The sequence below is a fragment of the Mustela erminea genome, chromosome 8, assembly GCF_009829155.1.
Source record: "Mustela erminea isolate mMusErm1 chromosome 8, mMusErm1.Pri, whole genome shotgun sequence".
Taxonomy (NCBI): domain Eukaryota; kingdom Metazoa; phylum Chordata; class Mammalia; order Carnivora; family Mustelidae; genus Mustela; species Mustela erminea.
In genome coordinates, this window is record NC_045621.1 from 86478641 (window position 1) to 86495811 (window position 17171).

General features: G+C 39.8%; 1 long non-coding RNA gene across 1 annotated transcript; it reads right to left on the reverse strand.

Annotated features, from left to right (window-relative positions):
• Positions 1-223: 223 nt before the first annotated feature.
• Positions 224-16043, reverse strand: LOC116597120. Its single transcript, XR_004288459.1, has 3 exons — positions 15922-16043; positions 8797-9039; positions 224-298 (listed from the first exon to the last, which is right to left on the reverse strand). It is a non-coding gene; the product is annotated as an uncharacterized LOC116597120 (long non-coding RNA).
• Positions 16044-17171: the final 1128 nt, after the last annotated feature.

Consider the following 17171-nt stretch of genomic DNA (forward strand, 5'->3'; position numbering starts at 1 on the left):
AAGTGGGTAGATATTTTGGAAAAGGTAGTTAGAAAACATCTCTTCTGAGTATGGGATGCTATTTGGCCTGAACCCAAATGGTAAGAACAGAAATATTTAATCTATTAGTTAATGTGGGCTAGGATTTTTTAAGGGCTTATGAAAGTATTTCAAACTTAGAAAAAAGGCTATTGCCAATAATTTATGAAAAAAATACTGCATGAAATAATTTATGAAAAAAATACTGTTCAGTCAGTAGAACATGTGACTCTTGATCTCTAGGTCATGTGTTTGAGTCCCATTTTGGGAGTACAGTTTGCTTAAAGAAAAAAGAAAAGAAAAGAATACAGCAGAATTTAAATTAATAATGTTTATTTGAATGCATACAAAATGTCTATTGTTACTAATCATCTGAAACTTTACTGTTCTTATTTTATATAAATTCTATTAATATGAGTTCATTTTAATATATTTGATCTGATATGCTTAGAACCCACAAAAATCTACTTAGGTGAGAAGGAGCTAGCTACATGAGGATCCTAGGGCAGAATATTACAGGCAAAATGTCTTGAAACAGAAATGCATTTGATGTGATTGAGGAAGAGAAAGAAAGATGTGGCTAGAGAATAGGGAGTGGAGAGTGGTAGGAAAGGAGGTTGGAATCAGAGTCTAGATTTTGAAACATTCTATGGAGGGTGAGGAAAATGGAGACTGATAATTCTTAACACACCCCTTTTCCTTGATTCAGGTGTGTTCGTGTGAACACGTGTGTGTGTGTGTGTGTGTGTGTGTGTGTGTGTGTACGAGCCCTTTTCATCACACCCATTTGCCTAGGAGAAGCTGGTAAGCTGGGATAAAGGCTATCAGCTGTTTTCCTATATACTCTGGATATTTCTTTGCATACATTATTGCCCTGATGCTTCTGCTGATATTCTTAAATCCAAATACTGTACAGTATTTCCATGTATCTGTCATTCATACACCAAACAAGAACATTATAGAGACTAACTAGCTTCCTGATGGTAGGTTCTTGACTTTCAGACTGACATAAATTATATGTGGGTTGTTACATTTCATCTCACTTCAACATGGCTGGTTCCCCAACACAAGGGAGAATTTCAGTCTTGGGGAGCTCATAAGGATTTGGAATGTTAGAGCCAGCCACCTCTTCTTGCCTTATCATGGGACCAATGTTTTGTTCCAGAGTTTTGGCTCAGTGAGGCTGCTCCAAATGCTGTGTTATTTACACTTTTATGAGACTGTCCAGTTACCACTGAATAAGAAAAATATCTTGAAATAATTGCTTTATCAGGTATGTCTCAAAACTTTCTTTTCTGCTGTTGGGGGAAGGAGGCGGGAGCAGTTTAGTGCTTTGCCTGCCAAGCCACAGAACATCTTTGCTGCTTTCTTTTCCCCTTCAATTGTCATTGAAAATAACTAGTCATAATGCCTTTGTAAGCCCCGCCTGGCCTCAGCTATGCGTAAATCATGCTCCCAGACAGGGCCCCATGGTTTAGAGGTCCCATTGTGGGAGTGATTTAGGTAGAGGCGGGATCATGAATAAAGAACACTCACCCTCTTCTTCGGAGGCAGGGGCGAGAGAGCCGCGAGAGCCCTTCCCAAACATCTCTTTTCAGCACCCGTATTTGGCTAAGAGCTTTAATTTCATTAGACAAATGGGGGTTGGGTTTTTCCATGCATCTCAGCCTCCTTTTAATGTGTAAATTACATAGGATTTGCCACTCATTACAATGGTGATATGATTATTGGCCTCAAACAGACCACACTGCACAGGCCCCCAGTGATAGGCCAGCTAAGAAGTGGCATGTGTGGGAAAAATTGGATAGCACATGTTTTCTGATCGCAAGTCCTCAAAAGAATTGAATTCAAACCAATGAGACTCCCACTTGGTTTACTCAGAGTGCTTCATGCAAAATTGATTTCTAGGGGGATGTGACATCATGGTAGGTCGTGATGTAGTTGTGGGGTGAGAGCTGTTCAGGGGCCAGAAACAGCGGCCCAGGAGAAAGCTTTTTGGATTGGGAGGCAGAAGCCATAGTTGGGCTTTTGACCAAAGACAAGCCACTCAACTCCTGTGAACCTCAGTATCCTCATTCACAAAATGGGGATAATAATATCCGCCTAATACCTGCACCATATTAGGAACATTATTCTTTGAAGCTCCGCTGTGTGACTATGCTAGGAAATAGCACCCCATTGTCTCATTCGTTCTTTAAAATAATCCTCAAAGATAGTTCTAGCTAAGCACACTAAGGAAAGTTAAAAGGCCAGCATAGCCTTTCCCCCCAAATGCTCCATGGACATAAAATTTTGTGGAAAAATTTACAGCTTAGAAAATGCTTTATAGTATGTCCTCTCCTTCTCAACCTGTTTTTAGAAAACCACAATGTCCATTAGCATACTAAAGGCTCTGAGAAGCTTCTTATTAAAACACTTTTTTTGTTCTTTTGTCTTTTTTTTTTTTTAACTGTAATTTCCTATGAGACCATCTTTTTTCCTCTCCCACCTGAACAAATATATACACCCAACTGTTTGGGACCTAAGCCTTCCGTAGAGGCAATGGAACAAGGCTGGTTATTGATTTGGGAATGGGGAACGGTAGAAAGTCCACAAGTCCTTGGAAGGAGATAGTCCTTGCCGGGAAGGGGCCAGTTGGAAAAAGACACTTTTCTAGAGCAAATGCCCTGTGAGTTTTATAATTATGATGGTTGGTTCATCTGGTAGAACTATGCCACCATTTGGGCATAGTGTGAAAGGAATTTATTGTCTCCCTCAAAGGAAAATTTGTTCTCCAAAGATGGAATATATATTATTTGCATTTTTTTCTCATTCATGCATGCATTCATTCATTCATTCACTGTATATTTTTTTTAAACCCAAGTATATGCCTCATCTGTGGTCTATGTTGTGCCGGAAATGTAGACCTTTAGCCACACAAGAGTATTGTCTTGGTAGATCTATAGCGATCCAAACTTCAGTAGCACCATTCCATTAATGGCTTCAACACCACCCTCTTACTCATTTTCACTAACACAAATTGGCCACAATCACACCGTTTTGCATTTGTCTAATTCTTTGTGTTACAAAGCACATGTGTTTCTCAGGAATTTTCAGAGTCTGTTCTTAGAACACTGGGTAAGAGAGAAGATTATAAATGTTTCTGAAAGAATAATTATGTAAGTATATTCATTAGGATGCTGGGAAGTGGTTTCATTGAGAATTCTGGGTTAATACGTAGTTGGAAATGGTCTCTTTCACACAGGACATCTTAGCGATTTGGATGTGCACTGCGATTCTCTGAGAGTATGATAAAGGCAGGGGAACGGTGATAGCATACAACAACTTCCTCACTACATATTTAGCCAGAACTCTTGGGTCATGGGTATTTTTTGGTAATCGAGGACTACCTCTGAGGGATCCTATAAGAAATGAGGGACATATGTCGATGACATTACCTGGCACATGTATACACGCAGTGGAGGTTCACAGTAGATGATGTCCTCTAGCAGCTGTGGGAATCAGGCAGGCCTTAGCTTTTCTACCCATTTCCCTGCAGGTAGTACTCATTTTCTTTCTTTCTTTCTTTTTAGATTTTATCTATTTATTTGACAGACAGAGATCACAAGTAGGCAGAGAGGCAGGCAGAGAGAGGGAAGCAGGCTCACTGCATCACAGAGAGCCCGATGCGGGGCTCGATCCCAGGACCCTGGGACCCTGGGACCATGACCTGAGCTAAGGCAGAGGCCTTAACCCACTGAGCCACCCAGGCGCCCCCTCATTTTCTAATTTAGCTCTGATCTGGGTTGATTTCTGGGTCTTGGGTCTTTCTTAGTTATTCCCCTCTGGGAGTAGAGGCCAACTTGTCTCTCAACCAGTCTGCTGAGCCCTGTCCTCTTCTCTCTTCTCTAGATCCTGCCAGCTAGTACACAAGGACTGGACTATTTTTAGTATCTTGTCCATCCACTTCTTTGCATAACAACTCAGGCACTGCTAGATGCTGAGAATAACTATTTCTCAGAGAGTGCGCTGTCCTGTCTCACTGTTTGATCAGAAATTTTAGATATTTATGCTGGCTTGGACTGGACTTGTGTTTACTGTCTCAGTGGTATAAACATAGAATGCTCAACCCCAACCTCACCTGTTTTAGCTTGCTCTGCCTTGTCTACTGAGAGCTCCCACTTTGCTGCAAGGTCAGGGCTTAGTAGAATTTAGCTTAGAAATATTGTAGAACTATGTGTTATATGTGAGTAAATTATATATGCTTTATACTAGGGTCAAATGAATTCTGATCTCTCAACTGCCAGGATGATTCTCTTTCTACTATACCTGTGTAGTGGATTCTCCATTACTTTATTCCCTGTTCACTGGGAATTTATCTCATGTACAGAAAAACTTTGCCAAAACTTCATTTGATCATTTTATATGTACTAAGTGCATAACTAAGTTGGGCCACCTTTACCAACTTTCTGTATTACGGAGAATAAATCCTATAAAACTTATCCTTTTGATCGACTCACATTTGAAATCATGGTTCCTTCAATAAGAGCCGGGCTGCAGACATTCTAGGCTAAGCTCTGAATGCCAGACTTACTCGCAGCCAGAATAGCTTTTGAGAAAAAGATTTCCTAGAGAAATAGACCTGACTGCTTCCAATGCCTCTAGCAATGATCCTGGAGAAAGTTTAAGGATGGAGCTATGTATATGACACCTGGAACTAAGGACTAGAGGGTAGAGATTGGGTTATCCACAGAGTGGTGTTTCTTACAGATCTAACTCACTTTCGTTGCCCTGACCATGCTCCTGCATATATACTAGCACCGACCATGGTCTCTGTCTGGATGGAGGTGACATCTCTTGTCACCAGCAAATGTCAAGGACAACTACCTGAATCTTGACTTGTTAGGCGGATATTGGTTCAGGAATGAGGACACCCGAGAAACAAACCTGGGGTTGGCCACATGGCAATAAAATCACTAGAGGTTGGTAGGCAGTCAGTATTTGGAACATCAGGGAAAGTGACCTGCTGAATCTTAAGGAGCTCAGGTTCCAAAATATGAAGAAACCGGGTACGCAAATAAGAGGATTAAGGGATTGGGATTTGGGAAGTTCTTTATAAAATCTGGCTGGGAGATCTTCAAATTTCATTTCTATATTGAAATACTAAGCAATGAATTAGGTTTATCTCAGGCAGAAAAATGGAGATGCACATAACTGGAGGGATGGAAAAAGGAGTCCTCTCTAGTCAAAAGCATGAGCTTTGATAATTTACCCATAGGCTCTTAAAGTATTTGTGATGAAGGATGTATGTTTGAGAGACAGGTGAGCTATGGTTAAAAACCGTGGAACAAAGTACAGCTAAATGACCTGCCCAGAGAGTAAGCCTATGACCTCAGACTTAACCTCTAAAGAACCATGGTGAGGAGCAACAGTAACTACTGAGTTTTTTTCATTTGTTTGTTTGTTTGTTTTTTATTCTTTTTCTATCTGAGTTCTGAAAATTGCAGTGATTGTCATTTGTCAAGCAAAAGCTTCATTCATTGCCCTAAATGACTGGTGCCATTTCATGAAGTCTTCATCAAAAGCTTTGAGGGAAATTATATTATATAAAGCAAAATATTTTCATTTCATTGTCTTTCCTGAGATCAATGAGTTTAACTTTCAATCTTACTACATTCTGAACTGCTGCAGATGGTGTAGGTGGCAAATATTACACATTTGGTAGGAAAACATCATGGATATAAATACCCTTGTCTTTTTTCCTCAGATCAGTGGAGAGCTTTAAGAACAGGATAAATACCCATCTGCCTGGAAAATTGCCTGGAGGCAGGGTGATGGACTAGATGTCTTACTTAGATTCCTTCCAACCCTCTGATTCAGAGCTCTCCGCTGCTGCCAACAGAGTTAGTTCTGGTGGGATACATTTAGGACTGTGGACCCTTCTGTCCGTGTGCATAATGTCTGAAGATTTTTTCACTGAGAGCCATTAAGAACGACCTTTCTCTTCCAATTTTATGGAAATATGCTGCTTCTGAAATGCTATCTGCTCTGGGGGCTTTTTGAAGGTATAGGTCTCTAATAAATGATGAATAGACAAATATACATGGACTTTGGGGAGGGGGCCAGCCTTTTGGGGGACCCAGCATCTTTGTGTCTTTATGTCTTTAAGGGGCATGGTATGAAGCCCAAAGGCTTTACTTAAGCTCACTTGCCAGGTGATGGCCGATTGGGATCATCTTGGTCAAGGACGGGACACTGTTGATGGTTCTTGCTCCCATGCAAGGGCAAGGTGGTGTTGTAGTGGTAATGGAAGTCTGGGTCACAGCAAAAGTTTTCTTCATCCTAATAAGAGATGGCAGTACACTTTTGTGTTTATGTATATGTTCATACACATAATTTTTGTTTTTATTTAACGTTTAAAGTAAGCCATACTCTCTTTAAAAAAAACTTCAGGAAACAGAAGATGAATACTAAAACAAAAATAATTCTTAATTCTCCAGCCCAGAAAAAAAAAAACCACTGTCAACAGGATGGCACAGACATTGGACATTTGTGAGAGAACATAAGGAGAACTTGAAAGATTAACTTATGTACTCATCCCTTCATAGCATATAAAGTGCCCCTGAAAACAGAGGAAACCATAGGGGGAAATTTAAGTATCTACTTCAGAGCACTAGTGATTCTTTCATTTTTCACTTGAGGAGTAATTTTTGCATCCTCTGGAGTATAAGCTCAAAGAGTTTCATGAATCGCTTTATGTTCCTTCCAGGACAGGGGTGGGAGGGGCGGGACATGAACCCATTCACCGGGCCCCAGCTTCCCCAAGAGCCATGGTACCATTACTGTGCTAGACTTACTACATTCTTTCCTTTCTGTTATCAGTTCTAGCAAGGAGTTTCTACCTCAGCCCATCACCCTTTCTTTGCCTTTCAAAAAATTAAAAAAAAAATAATGTTTTCTTTTGAATAATTGAAATCACTTTGTAGAATGTTACTTGATTTGTAACAATAAAATCATTTTGAGAAGTGGCTGCTGGTTAGCTGCCTAATTACATTTGTACCCTATGTAAATGGATCCCTCCACACCGGAGCTGTACACTTAATATTTCAAATTCATACAACAGCAATGCAACTAATTTATATGTCTCATGGCCTTTGAGTTGCTCATGATTAGAAATATTGCATATGCATGTGTTAGAATTTTATGATTTTTCTCTGCAGACTTTCTCTAACTCTGTATGTGTGTGTTGGTGTTTCTCTGTGTGTGGTGTATATATAGTGTCAGAATTTGTTTACTTAACTCCCAGTGAAGCATTTTCCCAGTTTGTTACTAGGGTCAGTTATTTTATTTATTGACTTGTCTACTGTACCATGTTAGTCTAACCCACCAAAACTATATACATCATAAGAGCAAGGATGTTTTTCTGTGTTGCTCATTTCCATATTCCCAGCATCTAGAGTAAGTTCTAGAACAAAAAGGGTTCTCGGTAAACATTAGCTTATTGAACAAATCAGTGACTACAACATTCACTGCACATACAATTTTTTTTTTTAAAGATTTTATTTATTTTATTTGTCAGAGAGAGCGAGCAAGAGTGAGCACAGGCAGACAGAGTGGAAGGCAGAGTCAGAGGGAGAAGCAGGCTCCCCGCGGAGCAAGGAGCCCGATGTGGGACTCGATCCCAGGACGCTGGGATCATGACCTGAGCCGAAGGCAGCTGCTTAACCAACTGAGCCACCCAGGCGTCCCTGCACATACAATTTTTAATGACTGCATAGAATTTCCTAATAAAGGAATAACTGAAGTTTTGGTGACTATCCCTCTATTGTTGATAACAAAAGGGGTTTGAGATTTTTGTTAGCATAGCCAATGATCTGAGGAACAAAAATTTTTTCCTCAAGGATAGATTCTAGAAGTAGAATTACTAGGTCAAATTGTAATAATTATGTGAAGTTCTTACAGCTTAATATATTATGCTTGGTTTCCCCCTCAGAACACTAGTATAAATTTAACACTCACAAGGAATGGATGAAAATGTACATCTTACCACATCCTTGCTTTATGGGGTGACTTTTCAACTTTCTCAGTTTTGAAATTCAAGAGAATTCCATTTTTATTATGGACATAATATTAGTCAAGTATCTCTGGTCAGTATAACAAAAACTTCTAAATCTTAACACAATAGAAGTGTTTTTTCCTTGTTCATGTTACAGTCTGATACAGCTTGTGTGACTCTTGCAGGCAACAGCTCCCCAAGAAGTTCCTCACTTCTGTGTGTGTGTGCGTGTGTGTGTGTGTGTGTGTGTGTGTGTGTGTGAGAGAGAGAGAGAGAGAGAGAGAGAGAGAGAGAGACAGGGACAAAGACAGAGAAGCAGAGACAGAGAAATTGGAAGACCAAAAGGTGCGTTTTATGGCCCAGCTAGAAATCGAGTAATGTATTCCTGCCCACGTTTCATTGGCCAGACAGAACTCAATCCTGTGGTCCCACTTAGACGCAAGAAGGGCTGGAAGCATAGTCTTCCTAAATACCGGGTCAGCAAATATATTGTGCCTAACAGATTGTAAAAATATCTTCTTTTTCTTTTTAGATAGCTGTAGAGGCTGGAGTGCCTCTTACTAGAGCTGATGTTCTCCATTCTGCTCAAACGGTCTACACATTCCATTTCCTGTGGCAGTGGCCCGGACCTTGGCCACTGGTTTTCACAAAGTAAAGACGAATAAAGAGAACGAGCACCAGTCTTGTCAGGGATGTGGTTGCTTGCCGGGCAATTGAGGAGCAATGCTATTCAATTTACCTACCTTTAAAGTTCGCTTTTGGTGTCCTGGAACAATTCCAACTTGGATAATTGCATTCTGCTGATCTAAAATTCCCCTGTAGTTTCCTTCGGATGACCTAGCCTTCATTTCCCTCTCTACACATTGTCGAGGGTCGTGTTACTGGCAGCCGGTGATCACTCCGTTCCACAAAGAAGCTGGTTTCATTTCACCACCAGGAAAGCGATCCCTGGGTGAATAGACAGAGCCTGCAGGTTTCTTTGGTTCCTTAAGTGTGGGAAACATACATTTAATGGATTAGTTAATTAGTGACTTGAAGCTCTAGGTGGTAGAAGAAATTAGTACTCTTTTGTTATGTTATAAATTTAACTCTAAAAATGAAAAAAAAATAAGTTATCTTCAAGAATAGGTAGTATCTTTTGACCCATCAAATAACGCAGTACATTTCCTGTTGCTAAATATGAGATATTTTGATATCTTGAATAATAGCCATGGAATCTACACTAGAGTATTCCCATAGCAATATGTTTACCTCTATCCAAAATAATAAACTTTTTCTCTCATGGCTTTCAATGAACAGAATTAACATTTAGAGAATCACTCCTTTTTTTCCTCCCAGGAATATTTATTTTACTAAGTAGTACACACCATCCCCAATTAAATGCTTATGTGTGCTAAAATAATAAGGGACAATATTAATTTTCATCCAGCAATAAAATAGTACTGGTGGCGGGTGATTCCTTTAACAATGGAAGGTCAACTTGCAATTAAAGTGTCTTTTAACAGAGTATGGGAATATCGTACTACTCATTGGGGTGATGAAAACAAAACAAAACAAAACGAAAAAAATGGCTATTGAGCAGTTATTAAGGTTGAGCTTGAAACTTGTAGAGATCTTTTATTTTGGTATAAAAAATATTTTTTTTTGAATCTAAGTTGATGTCTGATATACAAATTTCAAAGCTCCCATAACCAAAGGAGGGAGATTTTCTAACACTAGGGGGTTATCCTATTAAAATTCATCATTATTCTCCTTACCCAAAGAAGTAAACAAGAATCAATTTTCTTTAATAAAGAAGTTGGCTGAGATGCAAGTTGAATTGCGACAGACTTGATGGATTCCTATGGAAGCTTATAGACACCTGAGAATCACAATCTACAATTTACAGGGAATTCTCTCCCCTTACTTTTCCTTGGACAAGGGGGGCAGGGGAGAGGAAATCTGTATTAGGAAGAAAAGGAAAGGCTCCCCAGCACACACAAAAGAATTTCAGAGCTTTTAATTCTGCTAAGCCACCACTACATGGAAGACTCCCAGTACTGTAATTATCTGGCTAGATAGATGTAATTGTATCCATCAAACTAAATAGAAGACTGTCAGATGACAACCAAGATTGGATTGTCTTTTAGGGTCAGACAGAAACCTGCAGTGACCTCATTCCTCCCTTCTCACCATGCCTGTTTTCTCAGTCTTTGATGGAGACCCATTCTGCTAACCATGTGAAAACATATACAGTAACACTGTCTTTTTGCTCTATGCCAACAACCTCCCTAGAGACCATGCTCAGTTTATTTGGGCCCTGGGGATTAAGCCTGCCCAGGCCTCCCTTGTATTTGAAATGTATGATATTGATATCAGTGCTTAGGGAGAATCAGGCCTCTGCAATGAACAGATCATGCCTGGCTCCGTGAAGTCTACGTTGCATGGAGATGTATAGGCTGGGTGGAGAGGGGCCAAGTCAGGCTTTCGCTCTGGAAAGCACGTATTAGGTCATGGATTAAAGAGTTTGTTTCCTGGCCTGGTCCTTAATAGTCAGAACATTTCGATGGGCTGTATAAATACATTTCAACTTCTGAGTAGTTTTATGTTTGGTGTGGCCGCAAATCATTGTCGTCTCTTAGGTGCGAGCTGGGTATCAGCATTAACGCTTCTCTGCCATGCTGTCTTTAAAACCAGCACACCCCCACCCCCTTGCTCATTTATAAGCAGTTGGAATCCATTTTCATGGAGTTCCTCCAATCAGGATCATGTCCAAACCATTTTGGTTTTTTTTGGGCCTTCCATACTATATTTACTGTGTTTAGTGAAAAGCTGGATTCTCCCCGTGCTAAGTAGCAAACCCATGATGGTTGAAATATTCCACTAGTTCTGCCGCATTTATGGAAAGAGACAAAACACACAGAAGATGTAGGGTTATTAAGTGAGCTATTTCATCTCCCCATCCTGGTATGCATTTCAGTCATTCTTGAGTAACTTGCCGCCACTGAGTCATACAGGTCCTACGGTTTGTAGTCCGTGCTCCTGATGGGAACAAAGCACTACTGAAGGCAGGTTTGCCTTGTGTCTTTTAACGTAAAAATGCATGACGCTACTGCATATGCTGTGTGTTAAGCTTAACCAGGTTAACGCCCCTCTGCCTGGGCTTTTGGAAAAGAGTCCCAAATTGTCACATGTAAAGGGACATTTCAGTGCTGATTTTTATTTCCATGAGATTAAAAGTGAAACATGTAACCACAAAGCTGGTTTATGTCATCCCCCTGTCGGAGCCAGCAGTCATGCCAAAAATTAGATATTTGATAGGTTTGTGAGAGAAACAGATGCAGAAGGATGCCATTCCCACAATTTAGACTCCTTCTTATCTTTAAGCTAGAAAGAACATTCCAGATGAAGAAAATCTATTTTATTGGCTTTAAAAAATAGCAAAGAAAATGTAGAAATAAAAAAATGCTAATTTAAAACTGATGTCATTCTTAGGGACTTATAAACTGCAAATTGGTATTTCTAACTCAAAGAAAAAGAAGTCGTTCAAGACATGCTTACTTGATGTTTTCATTTATGCTGCATTTTTACCTCAGCCGTGGCATTATAATTGAGGGAAAATATCCACGATATATATTCACATCTAGTAGTATGTGAATATAGGCAAGAAAAAAAGTAGAGAGAAAACCATAAACCTCCAAAAGGCTAAAACATCCAAAAAGTATTCTCTCAGCTTTTTTTGGGAAGCATTTTGTGTCCCATTCTTTTTATTTAATTCTGCCAGCTGTCTGCTAAACAAATCTAGCCAGGTGGGGCTTATAACCCATGACTAAAAAACCTACTAGTGCAGCTGTCCAGCTTGCCCGAAGGAAGAATTCAGACAAATGGCAGGAACGAAAAGATTGTTTTGTTTTCAAGAAAGTAGCTACTGTACCTTCTTTGGGTTCTGTTTGCTTAAGTTAATCCATCACTTCCTAAGGTTTTATGGTTAAATAGAAAAATAATATCACCCTTTAAAATTTTTTAGTTCATTTTTTTTATAATTAGTTTAATCTATTATGATTTTTCCTTAAATAAATGCTTTTATTTTATGTTGCAACCTGGTACTGAGTTGTCCATTTTTTTTAAGAGTTCTTGATTGCTAAATATTATTTTTCCCCCTTTTTCTCTTTCTTTCTTTCTTTTTTCTCTTTCTTAGGTGGGAACAAATAATTAGTGAACTGTGACTGAACTTTATTTCTAAATATCGCATAATTAAATATGGAGCTATTTAAAGGTGAAGCTTGGCACGGTTTATCCATGAGCAGAGGAACAGAACAGGCTTCTTTGCACTGCATCATCAGTCGACCTCAACTGTGAATTTCTCGTCAGCAAATGGGCGCTTCATTTGGTGTGTTTGAGCAGCGGAAGACAAGAGCTGCTCTAAAAACGATCACGTTGCCATCTGATCTACAGCTCCATTGATGACAAATCAATGCGTAAACCACTCACTTTCTTTCCCCCCTTATTTGACATTTATCAATTCAATGAATCTCAAAATTTCTGTCAAGCCTGCCTAAAATTCTTATTATCTCACGAAAAAGGCTGCGAGAGTTACAGCTGGTCCTGGTCTTTGGTCTCAGCACCTGTTCAAGAGCTATGACACTCATTCAGGATTAGGATGGGGTGCCGAACGTAGCCAGACTTTTGTCATCCTCCGCGGGGAGGTACCTGGGATGCCAGCGTACGGATGCCCTTCAAAGAGGGAATGGCACAGTCAGCAGGCTTTGACATGCGAAGGACTGGCTCTGCCCGTAGCCAGCCGTGATCTGTGCACAGATTTAGAAGAGAACGAGGCTGAATGGGGTGGTGAGAATTTTCTTAGCAAGGGCACATGTCATTCCATAAATGGGTGAGGAGATTTGGCTAAATCTCAGGGCAGATTTGGCCAAGAGCTAGAACGAAGGGATTGGCATATTCTGTTGCCTTCGTTTTCCATGTACAGGGACACAAGGAAACAATGCCTGCAGCCTGAGTTGTGCAGACCAAAATGGTGTCCAGAACAAACAGGCGAAGCCAGATTACTCTTCAAGTTGCATTTGTTTTCTTTTGTTATGTAACAAGATGTGAGTGATATTGGCGTGGGTGCTCACAAACCCAAAAGAAAGCAGGCCAATTTTTCATGAGGAAATTGAAGTGCTGATGCAGAACTAACCCTCACAGCTTGTTGTTATTTAACGAAGAAGAAGTAATGGGGAGTTTTTGGCAAAATTGGTATATATGCATAACAATAATGCGCCACAAAAGATGAATGACATGACTTAGCCCTCAGAGGATTTGCACATGCATTTAAGTGTCAGAAGTAAATAAATTGTGCAAAGACATGACAAACCAGGTTAAAGGAAGCAAAGCATCACTCCCCTTCTGCCCTCCTTGCCAACCCTGAAGATCAGGGGATCCTCTTATGACAGCATCAGCCTTTGTCCAGAAGTTCGGCTGCCTTTGAGCATTTGGACTTCCCTGCTTTGGGCTGGTGCAAGCAGCCACCACAGACCTACTACAGTAACTTTGTAGTTAATTAGGAATGAACACCAAGAAAAAATTTACAAATATTACAAATTCAGGATCATTTGCTCTTAGTGCACGGCCCTGATAAAAGAATGGATCTCTGTTTAAGGAAGAACACCCCAAACACGATACGTGTAAGAAATAGTGCTTGGTAGAAAGAATTAGAAAGGAAATCTCAAAACATTTCCTCCTTCCTCCATTCTTCCATTATGTATGCACGTGCATATGAATCTGTTTGTATTTAAATTCTCTTTAAGTGAATCTTTAAATGTGGGCAAGGATTACTCTCTAATAGAGTGCAGACAAGCAAATCCAAAATACGTACATTTTCTATGTTTTCTCCATTTTGAGATGGATGAATGGAGACCCAGAAGAATAAATAATTTATACTTGTGGAAACAGAAACATGTACATGATTTGGGTAAAAATCTTAAGAAATTTTCATTTCTAACCATGTGGTCAGGATAAACTGATAGTGTAAAGATGGAAAAGTTTTCTCCAATATCATCTCCATTAACAAAAACATTTTTTTTTAAGATTTTATTTATTTACTTGAAAGAGAGAGAAACAGTGAACACAAGCAAGGGCATTGGCAGGCAGAGGAGAGGGAGAAGCAGGCTCCCCGCTGAGCAGGAAACCAGATGCCGGGACTGTATCCCAGGACCCTGAGATCATGACCTGTGTGGAAGGCAGACGCTTAACCGAATGAGCCACCCAGGCACCCTGCAAAAATATTTACGGTGGAACCAAAGATCTTAAGTACAAAATAAGTTTGTAATTATAAGATGGTTATCTCCTACAGTCATTCAGATACGGCATGCCCTTTCGCACATAGTTATTTTGTGAAGAAATGCTCATATAATAGAGCTAATCTGAAACGTGGGTGTTAGGCTCGTTGTTTCATATCTATGTGGTAAGAGGGAACCAAGTATCTTCTTCAGTTTTACATCTTCTTCCTAGCATTCTAGCCTGTCCTTCCAAGACCTGTACATCAGCCTTCACGCGAATGGCTTCCCCGTGTCTAGTTCTGCATCATTACATCAGTGTTTTGCTAACTTCGAATTCCTAGGATCATGAACTCGATTTAACTATTAAGCCTTGAAACTAATTTCTCAATGGGGGAAAAAATTAACACTGAATCTTTATCATGTGTTAAAAATAATTTCCTCATAAAAAGAATGGCATGTTTTTAAAATTATTCAATCAAAATAGGCAACAAAGGCAACCTATTAATAGCATATTAAAATATAACTTTACAAACTCTAGAATTTCATAGCGGAGGAGAACAAGACAGAAGGATCTCATAAGTCTTGTTTCCTCATGCACTCATTTTGGCATCGTTTTGATTATAGCCCTGTATACTAATAGGGTTTCTGTTTCATGCAGGTGGAAGTGAGAATTTGAGGCTCATTTAACAGTGTGAATTTTCCCAATGTATTGCAATTACAGAAATACCTGAGCTTTCAAACTTTCTGCTGATCTGCTCTGAAAGCTCAGTGTGCTTAAGTAACTGTGCTGTCAGTATATTTAACTTTCATATTTTATTCTTTTGTCTCTCTGCCTCCCTTCCTTCTCTCTTTTTTCGGTTTTTGTTTCCTTCTGTTCTATTTCTCTAGTCTCCCTTCTCTTCTTTCCTTTCTCTTTTTTTCCCTTTTTAAAAATTTCCCCTTTCTCTTGTGGAATTTAAAAAAAAACTGTCCTTAAAGCCAAGCTTTTTCTTAATGCCCACAGAGGTCCAAAATTCAACAAGGTTTGTATTTACCCACTAAAATGTGAAAAAATAAGGTTCCAACAATGCTGCCTGTCAAAGAGCAGTCACATTATCCTAGAGAAATCATACTTAATGATTTCATTTTCTATCAAACATGTTCCCTGTCTCATAATAATTAAAAAAGCCTACACAGTCACGCTATTTGGGTTTAAGCCACTAACGTAATGTATAGATCGGACTTCACACAGCAATTGCTTATCGAGTCAGGATGGAGAGACAGCCCCTCTCAAGTGCACTCTTGTTGTACTGTTTACAAGGCGGTCCTGAGGCTCTGGTTTACAGCACTGCTTAGATCCTGTTACAGTTAGACTTAGATCTTTCTTTTGGTATAATAGAATTTAATGAGAAGGAAAGTGTGCTTTCAGTTTGCATTTTCAGAAGGATTTATGGGTAAACTTAGAGTATGCAAAACCACATTTTACCCCCAAATAAGCAAAGGATTCATTCACAGAAAGAACAAAACGTTCCTACCTGAATTGAAAAGGAAGGAATTCTTCCTAAAAAATCTTTTGAGTGTATGAAATATTAAAAAAAAAAAAAAAGATTTTCCTGAAGCCAGCAAGTTTCCTACCTTTTGTGGAAGTCCACCTTAAGGTCGGTTACCACTCGGGAGTGCCGGGTCATTTGCAAACCCCACTGTAGCAACCAAGAAAGGGCGGGGCTGCATCCTGAGACATCTGTGGACCAGAGGAGCTGGCAGGGACCTCAGAGCTTTCTATTGAAGTGACTGCTCCCAGCTTGGCCGCAGGAACAGTCGACCTGAGGTAACTACTTCCACATATCAACACTTGTCAGTGGTGGTCTTAGAGACACAGAGACTGTGGGTAAGCGGAAGTACCTGCTCCAGGGCCAGCTAACCAGCTACCCCGCCCCTCGCCCCCACCATCCAATCTTTCCTAGGGGAGAGAGGAAGGAAGCCAAGTAGGAGAAAACTACATAGTAATAAAGCAAAATAAGTGCTTAAATTATGGCACTGGCTGGCTTTGGTTATTGGTATTTAACTGTATACCGAGTTTCTAAAAATTCGGAGCACAGATGATTATCTAACTTTAGAAGAATTTCGTTTATCTGGGTCAGTGGTTCTAAACGCACCCCGGTGGCACAAACGCTTGTCGATTCTTTGGGAGGTGGTCCATATGTAGTTTGGGATTAATAATCGATTTCAACAGACTTACTTAAAAATAAATTAGAACAGAAGATTCAAAGTCATTCCTCCAGTAGTTTCATTTTCACACACTCACATACCTGTTTGCAGTTTTGAGGGCATGAGGAGAGGTGGAGGTTTAGCTAATGTCCTGGGGATTGCACAAATCCTTGAATGTCCGTTGCATGAAACTCTGTCCCGGCATGAAGATCTTTGGCCACGTGTTTTGTGGTGGTAACAAAAGCCAAAAGCTGAGATCCATTGCTTTAGGGTTTGAATTGCTAATATGTTTTTTCTTTTTTTAAAAAAAGACTTTATTTATTTATTGAAGATTTTCTTTATTTACTTGAAAGAGAGAGAGCATAAGCACAAGAAGGAAGAGGAACAGAGAAAGAAGCAGACACTCCACTGAGCAGGGAGCCCAATGTGAGACTCAATCCCAGGACCTGGGATCATGACGTGAGCGGAAGGCATATGCTTAACCGACTGAGCCACCCAGGTGCTCTGAGTTGCTAATGTGTTTTGCCTTTAGCTTCATTATAATCATGACATAATAAAGGAAAAAAGTATGATTTTGTTAAACATTTACTAAGAGTGATAGACAAAGCCTGAAAAAGATTGTCTAGTTGTTCTTTCTATGGCCTGGAACACAACACCACATACTGCCAACGGTCAGC